Consider the following 12,614-nt stretch of genomic DNA (forward strand, 5'->3'; position numbering starts at 1 on the left):
CAGCAGTTGCTGCGTATCCCTGCGCGAGAAATTGTTGGTATTTGGCTGCGTCTTCTGGAGGTATGGAGAGGTGTAGTGCATGATGATGCATTAGAATCATCAAGTAAATTATAGAGGGAGTCTGGATGTGTGTTGTTCCTCATCACCAGAAATCATGATACTTGGTTTGTTTGTTTCAAGACGACATTTGATGTACAAATTTCATGCTGGTTTTCCTGTAGAGGTGATGTATGTTGGAGTGTGGCCATTGCTAGGTGGGGGGAAGGGGAGCCTGGCGGGGATGGAGAGTCGTTAGGGCCAACAAAACCATCAGACGCCCCGTCATTTCTCTCCTTAATGGCGGCTGTTCTTGGCCATCATACAAACACTGCTGCATTTGCATGATAATTAATTTAATGCGATACTTATATGTGAGACGTTATTATTTCTTCCTGTATGATGCATGGTGGCACATAACCTTACCTGGAGCTGTTATGTTTGGTTTCTTTATCACATTACACACAGCTGTCGGCCAAATTTTCACTTTGGTGGATGTGGTGTAATGTAGTGTGGTGTGGTGTGGAGTGATGTAGTGTGGTGTGGTGTGGTGTGATTGGGTGAGGTGTGGTGTGGTGTGGTGGGGTGTGGTGAGGTGTGGTGTGGTGTGGAGTGATGTAGTGTGGTGTGGTGTGGTGTGATTGGGCGTGGTGAGGTGTGGTGTGGTGTGATTGGGCGTGCTGAGGTGTGGTGTGATTGGGTGTGGTGAGCTGTGGTGTGGTGTGGAGTGATGTAGTGTGGTGAGGTGTGGTGTAGTGTGGTGTGTTGTGGTGTGGTGTGGTGTGGTGTAGTGTGGTGAGGTGTAGTGTGGTGAGGTGTAGTGTGGTGTGGTGTGGTGTGGCGACTGTGCTCATGTTCTGGCTGCTTCTTCACGTCTGCATGACTGAGTAATGAAGGAAGTTTGTATGACCGTCAGCAGGAGGCAGGCCCGCCATGCCCTCAGGGACCTGATGAAGCCCTTCTCTACAAGGGTCGTGGCTGTGGGTTCGTCGCTCATGAGGGCGGAAGGTGCAGGTCCCACGGGCGGGATGGGGAGGCAGGGAACCGCTCCACTGTGGACCAACATTGTCTCCTCTTATCTGCCTGACCTGTGTCGGCCTCAGTCATTCTGACCAATAAGTCAGGCTTTGTCGTGTTGGAGGCTCCTCCCTCGCTGCTGGGGGTCGCCCGCTACACCTGAGCCAGGAGGGTTGGTCGCTAGCAAGATGGGGAAGTATAGATGCCACAGAGAACAAGATCACTTGCAGGATTTATAATGGTACATAGTCGGAGAAAATAGAAATAAAGGTTCAGAATGATAGATGATGGAATGATGGTAAAGATTAGAAAGGTGGAGGAGCGAGAGGGAGACGATGAGGATGGAGAAGCATGAGTGAGGGAGGAACAGGAAGGCACATGTGATGGTCACTAGGGAAAGGATAGACAACACAGGGAATATAAAGGATAGACAACACAGGGAATATAAAGGATAGACCAGGAAAGATATGTTGTGGAAGGAAGAGACAGAGGAAGTAAGAGCAAGATGCTGATGAGCTAGCCTGGCTGAAATACGGGAGAGAGAGAGAGAGAGAGAGAGAGAGAGAGTAACGGAGGAAACATGAAGACGAGGAGCAGTGCAGCAGATGAGAGGTTTGGTGACTCTGTGAGATGATCATCAGAAGTACTGTAGTGCAGGAAGATGTGAACCTCAGCAACCACTCCACGTACGGCAGTGACGAGGAAGGATGGAGGCAGGGAGGCAGGCAGGGAGGGCGAGGGAGATGTACCAGAGCCAGCCAGTGTGACAGACGTCCCAAGGTGTCTCAGGCTGTCATAAGAGAGGGAAGGAATGCAGGTTCCTTCATCCGTGTGTGTGTGTGTGTGTGTGTGTGTGTGTGTGTGTGTGTGTGTGTGTGTGTGTGTGTGTGTGAGGCTAGACTGTACGACTGGGGCATGAGGAGAGGTAGGGGGGAAGGCCACTACCAGAGGAGGTGAGCATCTCTCTTGTTGCTCATAATGAGACAATATGGCCAGTAGTATTTATGATGCTCGGGTCGTGAATACATGATGCTGCTGACTCGTACTTCGTCCAGTGTTGTGGACGACCATCTGATTATTTCTCATACATACATTACGAGTGTGAGGAAGATGTGCTCCTGTTGTTGCAAAGTATAGAATGTGGGCAAACGGTTTATATTTTGTTCTATTTTAGTGATATTAAAGTAACGTTTGAATTGTACATGTTTGTGTCATCCAGTGGCAGAGCATAACCATATTACTGTTGGTCGAGTCGTCCTGTAATCCACCACATACATACATACATACAGACATACATACATACATACATACATACATACATGCATACATACATACATACATACATGCCCGCCCTCCATGTTACAAGTTGTGTGAGTAATGTGTGGGGGAGGGGGGGGGACAGGCTGTACCACACCTTGATAACTATCGTGGCATCATTAGTCACTCTTTGTCATTATGGTCCCGCTGTGTCATTATGGTCCCGCTGTGTCATTATGGTCCCGCTGTGTCATTATGGCCCCGCTGTGTCATTATGGCCCCGCTGTGTCATTATGGTCCCGCTGTGTCATTATGGTCCCGCTGTGTCATTATGGTCCCGCTGTGTCATTATGGTCCCGCTGTGTCATTATGGCCCCGCTGTGCCATTATGGTCCCGCTGTGTCATTATGGTCCCGCTGTGTCATTATGGCCCCGCTGTGTCATTATGGCCCCGCTGTGTCATTATGGCCCCGCTGTGTCATTATGGTCCCGCTGTGTCATTATGGCCCCGCTGTGCCATTATGGTCCCGCTGTGTCATTATGGTCCCGCTGTGCCATTATGGTCCCGCTGTGTCATTATGGCCCCGCTGTGTCATTATGGCCCCGCTGTGTCAATATGGTTCGAGATAAAGCTTGAAGGCCAGACCAGTAGAGTGTGGTGTATTCATAACAGTATGAGGTGTGAGGGGAGGCCTGTAGAGTGTGGTGTGTACATGCAGTATGAGGAAGTGTGAGGGGAGGCCTGTAGAGTGTGGTGTATTCATAACAGTATGAAGAGGTGTGAGGGGAGGCCTGTAGAGTGTGGTGTATTCATAACAGTATGAGGAGGTGTGAGGGGAGGCCTGTAGAGTGTGGTGTATTCATAACAGTATGAGGAGGTGTGAGGGGAGGCCTGTAGAGTGTGGTGTATTCATAACAGTATGAGGAGGTGTGAGGGGAGGCCTGTAGAGTGTGGTGTATTCATAACAGTATGAGGAGGTGTGAGGGGAGGCTAGAGAGGGTGATGTGAGGAAGCTGTGGGTGAGCACCGCCTACATGAGGATCTGTGGTGGTCAACACACTGCATCGTGACGCCCACGACACTCCACAAGACACAGCTGACACTTAAACCCAGATCTACATGACATGGATGTGACCATCACATACATACGTACACGAAGCTCCACCTTGACACGTACAGCTCTTTATGTGTCACCTACACACCGTCCGTAGATGATGTCTGCCTCACTCACGCCCCGGGAACAGTGCGCCCATGCCACAGTCGCGGCACATGTCACAACCCAAGGGTTTTATGTCACTCTTGTGTTTTATGACTGCATTGTCTTGTGTGTGTGTGTGTGTGTGTGTGTGTGTGTGTGTGTGTGTGTGTGTGTGTGTTCCTGGTACACCAGTAACAGGTACATCTTTAACACGTGTCATTTGCATGTGACTTACCTTTCATATGCATATCAAGTGTTGCCACACCATGTAACACTTGACACATTCATAGTGTTTTATCTTTCTTTGTATGACAGTTTGTATCGTGCATCATCACATGACAGAATATTCCCAAATACTGTGACAGCAATGACGTGCTAAACTGACTGCCTGTTTGGATCTTATGAAGTTAACGTTAATAGAATATTTGTCACTGATACACAGAGATGATCTGCTGTGTCCTTCCTCCCTTGTGTACTTACCATGTGTGGACACACCCAGGGTGGCTGATGGACGTTGTGATGACACACATACTGACCACCACTTGGCAGGTTCTGGTGTTGGGAGTATAGGACATGGCAGGTTCTGGTGTTGTGAGTGTAGGACATGGCAGGTTCTGGTGTGAGTGTAGGACATGGCAGAATCTGGTGTTGTGAGTGCAGGACATGGCAGGTTCTGGTGTTGTGAGTGTAGGACATGGCAGGTTCTGGTGTTGTGAGTGCAGGACATGGCACGTTCTGGTATTGTGGGGGCAGGATATGGCAGGTTCTGGTGTTGTCAGTGTAGGACATGGCAAGTTCTAATGTTGTGGACGTAGAACAAGACAAACTCTTCAGTGTAAGAGACTTCAAAGAGCCACCTCTGCGGTGTTGCTAGTGTGAAGTAATTATATAGAGTGGAAGGTTTGTCAGCGTGTGTGTTGTAGAGCAGTAGTTTCGCTTGACCTGCCTACCTGTGCCACTGCCACCACAGCCAAGCATAGTCTTCCTCCACCATCATACCTGAGTGTGAGAGTAGAGTCATGGTCCTCCCGTCTCATTCCTCCACCATCATACCTGAGTGTGAGAGTAGAGTCATGGTCCTCCCGTCTCATTCCTCCACCATCATACCTGAGTGTGAGAGTAGAGTCATGGTCCTCCCGTCTCATTCATTCTCCGGATGTCACCTGTCTGCAACATCCCCTTATGTCCTCGGCCATGTTATTGTCCTCCTCCAGTCCTACAGGCACTATCTAGCTCACATCTCCCCAGCTGCTTGCACGTCTCCCTGTCAGTGAAGCATGAACCTGTGTGTGTGTGTGTGTGTGTGTGTGTGTGTGTGTGTGTGTATGTGTGTGTGTGTGTGTGTGTGTGTGTGCGTGTGTGTGTGTGTGTGTGTGTGTGTGTGTGTGTGTGTGCGTGTGTGTGTGTGTGTGTATGTGTGTGTGTGTGTGTGTGTGTGTGTGTGTGTGTGTATGTGTGTGTGTGTGTGTGTGTGTGCGTGTGTGTGTGTGTGTGTGTGTGTGTGTGTGGAGACTTGCTACACGAGGATTGACCGTTGTGTTGTCTATATCTTTCCTGGAACAACCAAGTTGTGGAGTGCGTTTCCTGCTCTCGTCCTTGTCTCCTCAGATAACTTGAAGCCGCTCTGCAAAACCTCATTAACTTCATTATTGTCATCTGACGATGTTTCCTCTCGCTCCAGCTGGCCTTGACTGGGTCATGTTTTCTTCGTGTCGTGTTGTCCGTCTCTATAAAACAGTTAGATTATGTACGATATTCTTAACTTGGCACCCCAGTGTAGGTCAGCTGTGTCGTAAGGTGACACCAGTGTAGGTCAGCTGACACCAGTGTAGGTCAGCTGACACCAGTGTAGGTCAGCTGACACCACTGGAATGCTTGGAATGACGGGTGATAATGATGGCCTCAGTTATGGTCTTTCCCCCTTGGGGCCGTCCCCTGGGAGGCTGGTGAGGTCCCCTGGCTGTCATTACCCGAGCCGGATATCCTGGTGGCCACGTCCCTTGCAAGTGCAGGATGTGAGGTCACTCACTCCTCCTCCTGCTGGGACACACTGCAAGTGGCTCCTGGCTGCCTTCCTTGGTCAGGCTGATGGTAGGACATATAACCTCCCCTCCTGTACTTTTACTTACCATTCCTGGTGTTGTTTGACACTGTGCTAGACACCACAGGGCTGGGATCATTACCCACCCTGGTCAGACCAGCCAACTCCTCAATGTTCCAATCACTGAACGCTTCCTTCCTCACCTTTATTATGATACAGACGTCTGGGCCACACTCATGCTGCCTGGAACTAGAAACTTATATTGAAAAGGTCCTGTGTGGGCCCCTTGCAGTGGTTTGGAGGTCCTGTGTGGGCCCCTTGCAGTGGTGTGGAGGTCCTGTGTGGGCCCCTTGCAGTGGTGTGGAGGTCCTGTGTGGGCCCCTTGCAGTGGTGTGGAGGTCCTGTGTGGGCCCCTTGCAGTGGTGTGGAGGTCCTGTGTGGGCCCCTTGCAGTGGTGTGGAGGTCCTGTGTGGGCCCCTTGCAGTGGTGTGGAGGTCCTGTGTGGGCCCCTTGCAGTGGTGTGGAGGTCCTGTGTGGGCCCCTTGCAGTGGTGTGGAGGTCCTGTGTGGGCCCCATTTCATCAATATATGAACATCTCTTTATCTTCTGATTCAGTAACTTGGTGACTCTTGCTTCAACGTGTTAACTAGAATACCTTTAGTAAGTTCACATGAGTGTGTCGAGAGCAGGTGTAGCCTAAGTTACTTTGTCCTCCACAACTTGATCAGAAGATCCGTAGTAGCCTCATGAACGTACCGGTATGGGTCCGGCCGCTGTGGGCCAAGTGAGGATATTTCCTCCAAGGCTCAGTCCTCTGTTTCAACGCTACCTCAATAACCCGGGCAATGGCGAATATATATATATATATATATATATATATATATATATATATATATATATATATATATATATATATATATATATATATATATTGTCTAGATATACACAAAGTATTTCAGTGTTAGTATGGGTGAAAGGGACATAGTGGTAGGTGGAGGCCAGTATAGAACGTAAAGTGGGTACAGTGCATCGACAGGAGGGGGAGGGGATGGTTCAGGTGGGCCCGAGTGAGTCCCAGGGACCTAAAGGGGGCCCCCTGCAGTCAGATAGGGAGGGAGGTCTGGGATATACCCTAAACATGATACATTCAAGGCGAGGAATAGCGGTACTTGGTGAGGTGATGCTTCCACTCGCACATGACGTGCTGGGCACCACCCTCCAAGATCACTTTACTGTGTATTGCCTCAGCGTGAAGCCTGAGAGCCTCCGAGAAACGAAGAAATTTGTTTTGTGGCTGAGGCTGGAGATGGGCCAAAAACACTGGGTCAGACGGAGGCTCCTGGACTACCTCAGGTGGCCAAAAACACTGGGTCAGACGGAGGCTCCTGGACTACCTCAGGTGGCCAAAAACACGGGGTCAGACGGAGGCTCCTGGACTACCTCAGGTGGCCAGAGACACAGGGTGCGAGGGAGGCTCCGCCGCTTGGGCTGATGAGGGAACCTTGTGTTACCATACTGTCTTTATTCAACCTTTACCGTGAGTTGTGGTGCAGTGGGTGAGTGTGGTACGAACGTCCCCAGGATACACAGTGATGGTCAGTTGTATTAAGTACTCCAGAAGTACACAGTGATCGACTACCAGTCTCATGAAGGAGGAACTCAGGGTGGTACGGGCCGTGACTCGGGGCAGGAGGTTAGACATGCGCAAGACCAGAGGGGCCGCTACAACACGGAGGAACAAGGACGGTCCGTCCGTCTGCTGTGACAGGGGCAGGAAATGCACGCTCAGCTGAGGTGTTGCCCCGCAGTCCGTGGGTGCGACGCTGGTAATGTCTCAGCTTAAGACTGAAATATTGGTATTATTATTTAGCATGACGGCCGTGTGGGGCGCCCCGCTGAACACGACCCAACCCACGCATAGTAATGGCTTCTTTTTCCTCTAATAGTGGTTGAGGCCTGCCTGCTCAGGTGACCCGCTGCCGGATCCTCACAGGTAAGGCCTAGGTGAACGCATCTTACTGGGGTGTTCCAGGTAGCGGCAAACAACCCATGTTACTGTGTCTGGTGTTACCCAGGTAAGAACATCCTTGATGAACGAGTTCCTCCCGCTATAGCAACCGTCTCCCCAGGAGCACTAACCACCCTCCCACAGGACGGGGCGCACTCTGATCTTACCTGCTGTGACGCACCCATGTTGGCATCTGCTGTGGCATTAAGGAGGGACACCTGCCTCACTGACCACTGTCACTTGTGGTGACCGTACTGTTGTTGGTAATGGTGATGGTACTGTTGTTGGTAATGGTGACCGTACTGTTGTTGGTAATGGTGATGATACTGTTGTTGGTAATGGTGATGGTACTGTTGTTGGTAATGGTGACCGTACTGTTGTTGGTAATGGTGATGATACTGTTGTTGGTAATGGTGATGGTACTGTTGTTGGTAATGGTGATGGTACTGTTGTTGGAAATGGTGATGGTACTGTTGTTGGTAATGGTGATGGTACTGTTGTTGGTAATGGTGATGGTACTGTTGTTGGTAATGGTGATGGTACTGTTGTTGGTAATGGTGACCGTACTGTTGTTGGTAATGGTGATGGTACTGTTGTTGGTAATGGTGATGGTACTGTTGTTGGAAATGGTGATGGTACTGTTGTTGGTAATGGTGATGGTACTGTTGTTGGTAATGGTGATGGTACTGTTGTTGGTAATGGTGATGATACTGTTGTTGGTAATGGTGATGGTACTGTTGTTGGTAATGATGATGGTACTGTTGTTGGTAATGGTGATGATACTGTTGTTGGTAATGGTGACCGTACTGTTGTTGGTAATGGTGATGGTACTGTTGTTGGTAATGGTGATGGTACTGTTGTTGGTAATGGTGATGGTACTGTTGTTGGTAATGGTGATGATACTGTTGTTGGTAATGGTGACCGTACTGTTGTTGGTAATGGTGATGGTACTGTTGTTGGTAATGGTGATGGTACTGTTGTTGGTAATGGTGATGGTACTGTTGTTGGAAATGGTGATGGTACTGTTGTTGGTAATGGTGATGGTACTGTTGTTGGTAATGGTGATGGTACTGTTGTTGGTAATGGTGATGGTACTGTTGTTGGTAATGGTGATGGTACTGTTGTTGGTATTGGTGATGATACTGTTGTTGGTAATGGTGATGGTACTGTTGTTGGTAATGATGATGGTACTGTTGTTGGTAATGGTGATGATACTGTTGTTGGTAATGGTGATGGTACTGTTGTTGGTAATGGTGATGGTACTGTTGTTGGTAATGGTGATGGTACTGTTGCTGGTACTGATGATGGTAGTGTTGGTGGCAGTGGTGGTAGTAGTGGTAGTGTTGTTGGTAATGTTGTGGTAGTGTCCAGTGGTGGTAGTGGCGGTGGTAGTAGTGGTGGTAGTTATTGTGGTGGTGTTAGTGAGTGTTGGTAGTGGCAGGTGATGTTCTCGTTCTGGTGTCAGTGCCAACAATGCTGTGTTCACTAATGTTATTGATAACAGATCCCCCCTCCCCCCAGGCCGGCTGTACTCAACATACGCTTCCAATATTGTTGTCTGAGACACGACGCTTCCCACACTCTCATGACGTCAGCAGAGGTGGTCCCCTGATGGACAGACGGGAAGGTACACACACACACACACACACACACACACTCCCCCCACCATCACCTGGGGTACCCCGCTGGATGTCATCTGTGTACCATAGCTAGTGATGTTGCCTCCCTGGATGTCATCTGTGTACCATAGCTAGTGATGTTGCCTCCCTGTGGATGCATGGCTTACTGAGGCACCAGTGCCAGGCCCTGGCAGACCCCTCGTGATGACTGACCTGCTGGAGTACACCAGGATGATGGTGTGGGTGATGGTGATGGTGTGGATGATGGTGATGGTGTGGGTGATGGTGATGGTGTGGGTGATGGTGATGGTGTGGATGATGGTGATGGTGTGGGTGATGGTGATGGTGTGGGTGATGGTGTGGGTGATGGTGATGGTGTGGGTGATGGTGATGGTGTGGGTGATGGTGATGGTGATGGTGTGGGTGATGGTGTGGGTGATGGTGATGGTGTGGGTGATGGTGATGGTGTGGGTGATGGTGATGGTGTGGGTGATGGTGTGGGTGATGGTGATGGTGTGGGTGATGGTGATGGTGTGGATGATGGTGATGGTGTGGGTGATGGTGATGGTGTGGGTGATGGTGTGGGTGATGGTGATGGTGTGGGTGATGGTGATGGTGTGGGTGATGGTGTGGGTGATGGTGATGGTGATGGTGTGGGTGATGGTGATGGTGTGGGTGATGGTGTGGGTGATGGTGATGGTGTGGGTGATGGTGATGGTGTGGGTGATGGTGATGGTGTGGGTGATGGTGTGGGTGATGGTGATGGTGATGGTGTGGGTGATGGTGATGGTGTGGGTGATGGTGTGGGTGATGGTGATGGTGTGGGTGATGGTGATGGTGATGGTGTGGGTGATGGTGATGGTGTGGGTGATGGTGATGGTGATGGTGTGGGTGATGGTGATGGTGTGGGTGATGGTGATGGTGATGGTGATGGTGTGGGTGATGGTGATGGTGTGGATGATGGTGATGGTGTGGGTGATGGTGATGGTGATGGTGTGGGTGATGGTGATGGTGTGGGTGATGGTGATGGTGTGGATGATGGTGATGGTGTGGGTGATGGTGATGATGTGGGTGATGGTGATGGTGTGGATGATGGTGATGGTGTGGGTGATGGTGATAGTGTGACATCACCTTGTAGAAAGCATGATGACATGAGGTTTAGCGAGGGTAGAGCATTGAACTGGTACTGCTGGGGCCTGCTGGTCACTGGGGCCGCCAGCCTTCCTGCTTGCGTCTCCCTCAACACGGGGGTAATGTAACCAACCCTCCTGGTACTAGAGCCAGCTGTCACCCCCTCCCAGCCACCTGGTGAGCCACTACCCACCCAGCAGCGGCCACTAACACCCTCACGGGTCCTGGCCAGGCCTCTCTCGCCATGGTTGGGTTTCCTTTGAGATTTTCAATCAAGAATTTCTTCCTTTCCCTCGTTTGCCAAATGAAAGTCGTTTGATTGATTAAGGCCTTTTGACAGGTCATGTAACAGGTGAAGGTTGTTAGATGGGTTGATGGCGTCAGGCAAGTGAAGGAGAGGTCAGAGGATAATGGATCATGCGAGAGTAGGTATGCGAGAGCGAGGCAAGACAGACTCGTCGTTTTATAACACCAAGACTCAACACTGGCCGTACGCCGCCGCGCCACTCGGACATTCACGTACGCGCGCCTAAAAGTAGCTGGCTGGCTATTTTTGCTGGAGCAGCATAGTGGGCGGCCGGCGCGCTCGCCACAGACCTGTCGGCATCACTAGATGTTTAGGTTGCCGCTGAGGGGAGATGTGCCTGTTTACCCTGCAAGATGGACCGAGGTGTCGCGTGCCTCTTCCTGAAGCATGGCAAGAGGAACCTCTGCCATAAGTCTGGCGTCTCTTATTCATTGCCTAGTTAGGAAGGTCGTCAGGTCTGCATGCCTACAACGAGTGACCTCTTGTAGGAGTGCGGCGCCCCTCCTGCGTTATGACGCTTATGCGCTAACTCTGGTGCCGGGAACGTCATGGAGCACGTCTGACCCTGTCATTCTGTCATGAACACTGACACTAGTTGGTCGTAGCCTCAGACGTTCAGTGTTGTTGTCATGTATACCAGGTAACTAGGCCCAATATCTGTCCCAGTTGATCTAGCAAATGAAGGGGTGTTACCGGATTCAACCTGAAAGAGAATCACAAGTGATGGGTCACCTTCAGCAAGGCTTATTATCTTTAATTGACGAAAAGGAATACAATCTCGTCTGGGATCTTCATAGTCCAAAAAAGTCCTTCATCTCCCTGTTCCTGCTTGAAGTGCAGACTCGAAGCTTCAGGAGGCCAGTGAAAGGCGTCCTGGAGTTGTATGAACCATCACGAGTTGTTCAACCTACTGCTGCTCATAGTGGACCAGTTGGCAGGTGTACCAACACCGGGGTCCACCAACGAACCAATACATTCCTCTGCACGTCCAAGTGCCCCGGGGTAAATGGGAACACCCAGGATACCTGGAGGTATGTAAGTCATGCTGGATCTGCAAGAAACCTCACTTGTCTTGAAGTTTGCTGAGGACGCACGGAGGTGGCGGTGGGCACCCCCGTCATGCCACTCAGCCAGGCGGCACCTTGAGGTACCCTCGAGTCTGACAGGGGCGTCCCTATCAGTTGGGCGATGGTAGGGTATACCTAGGGCGTCTCTTTGCGGCTTTGATATGGCATGGGGCGCCCTTGGCTCCTCGACAGACCTAAAGGTTCCATAATGGGCGCAAGGCCTCGTCTCTCATTCTCAGAATGACAGAGAGTGCCCACTTATCCTCAACAAGTGAAGTGGCTCCACAATGTGCTGTAGGGCCTCGCCCCACGGGTTAGTCGTGCCGGTAGAGGCCCTCGTCTAGATTTTCCTGTGTTGATCAGAGAATCGCGTAAACCGTATGGATGGCTGGAGGCGTCGGTATATATCATTAGGCAACAGTTTAGGTAACTGACCCCTACATGCACGCCCTCCGCGCCTGCCGTGTCCCGTGCACACCTTGTGCCTCACACCTTCCGTATATCTTACATACTATCACTTCTTACGACTTTGGTCCTTCATTTCATTGTTACTTGGCAGGTTATCCTCGTGCAGCCACTCCTCTGCCGCCGACCTACACCCTCCAGGTAGTGTGTGTGGTCGTCACGGTTCTGTCTCGTCCTCACAAATCGCTTCGTCCAGTACGAGAGACAAACAAACCTTCTTAACAAGACGGAGATTCCCGTGTGTGCAGATCAGCTCTCTCACTATCCTACACCAGTACCTGTACATCAAGGATCTCTCTCTCTCTCTCTCTCTCTCTCTCTCTCTCTCTCTCTCTCTCTCTCTCTCTCTCTCTCTCTCTCTCTCTCTCTCTCTCTCTCTCTCTCTCTCTCGTAACCCATTACTCCTCACCCTGGCTTCATCTTGACTGCACTCTGTCTTACCTCTGGCACAAGGGTATGCCACAAGC

The 12,614-nt window shown here is 50.6% G+C and overlaps 1 protein-coding gene across 1 annotated transcript in view; it reads left to right on the top strand.

Moving 5' to 3' along the window:
* The window catches only part of Ser (protein serrate), a 337,260-nt gene that overhangs the window by 176,679 nt on the left and 147,967 nt on the right, over positions 1 to 12,614 (top strand). The window lies entirely within an intron of this gene.

Source organism: Panulirus ornatus, chromosome 53 (genome assembly GCF_036320965.1).
Source record: "Panulirus ornatus isolate Po-2019 chromosome 53, ASM3632096v1, whole genome shotgun sequence".
Classification (NCBI taxonomy): Eukaryota; Metazoa; Arthropoda; class Malacostraca; order Decapoda; family Palinuridae; genus Panulirus; species Panulirus ornatus.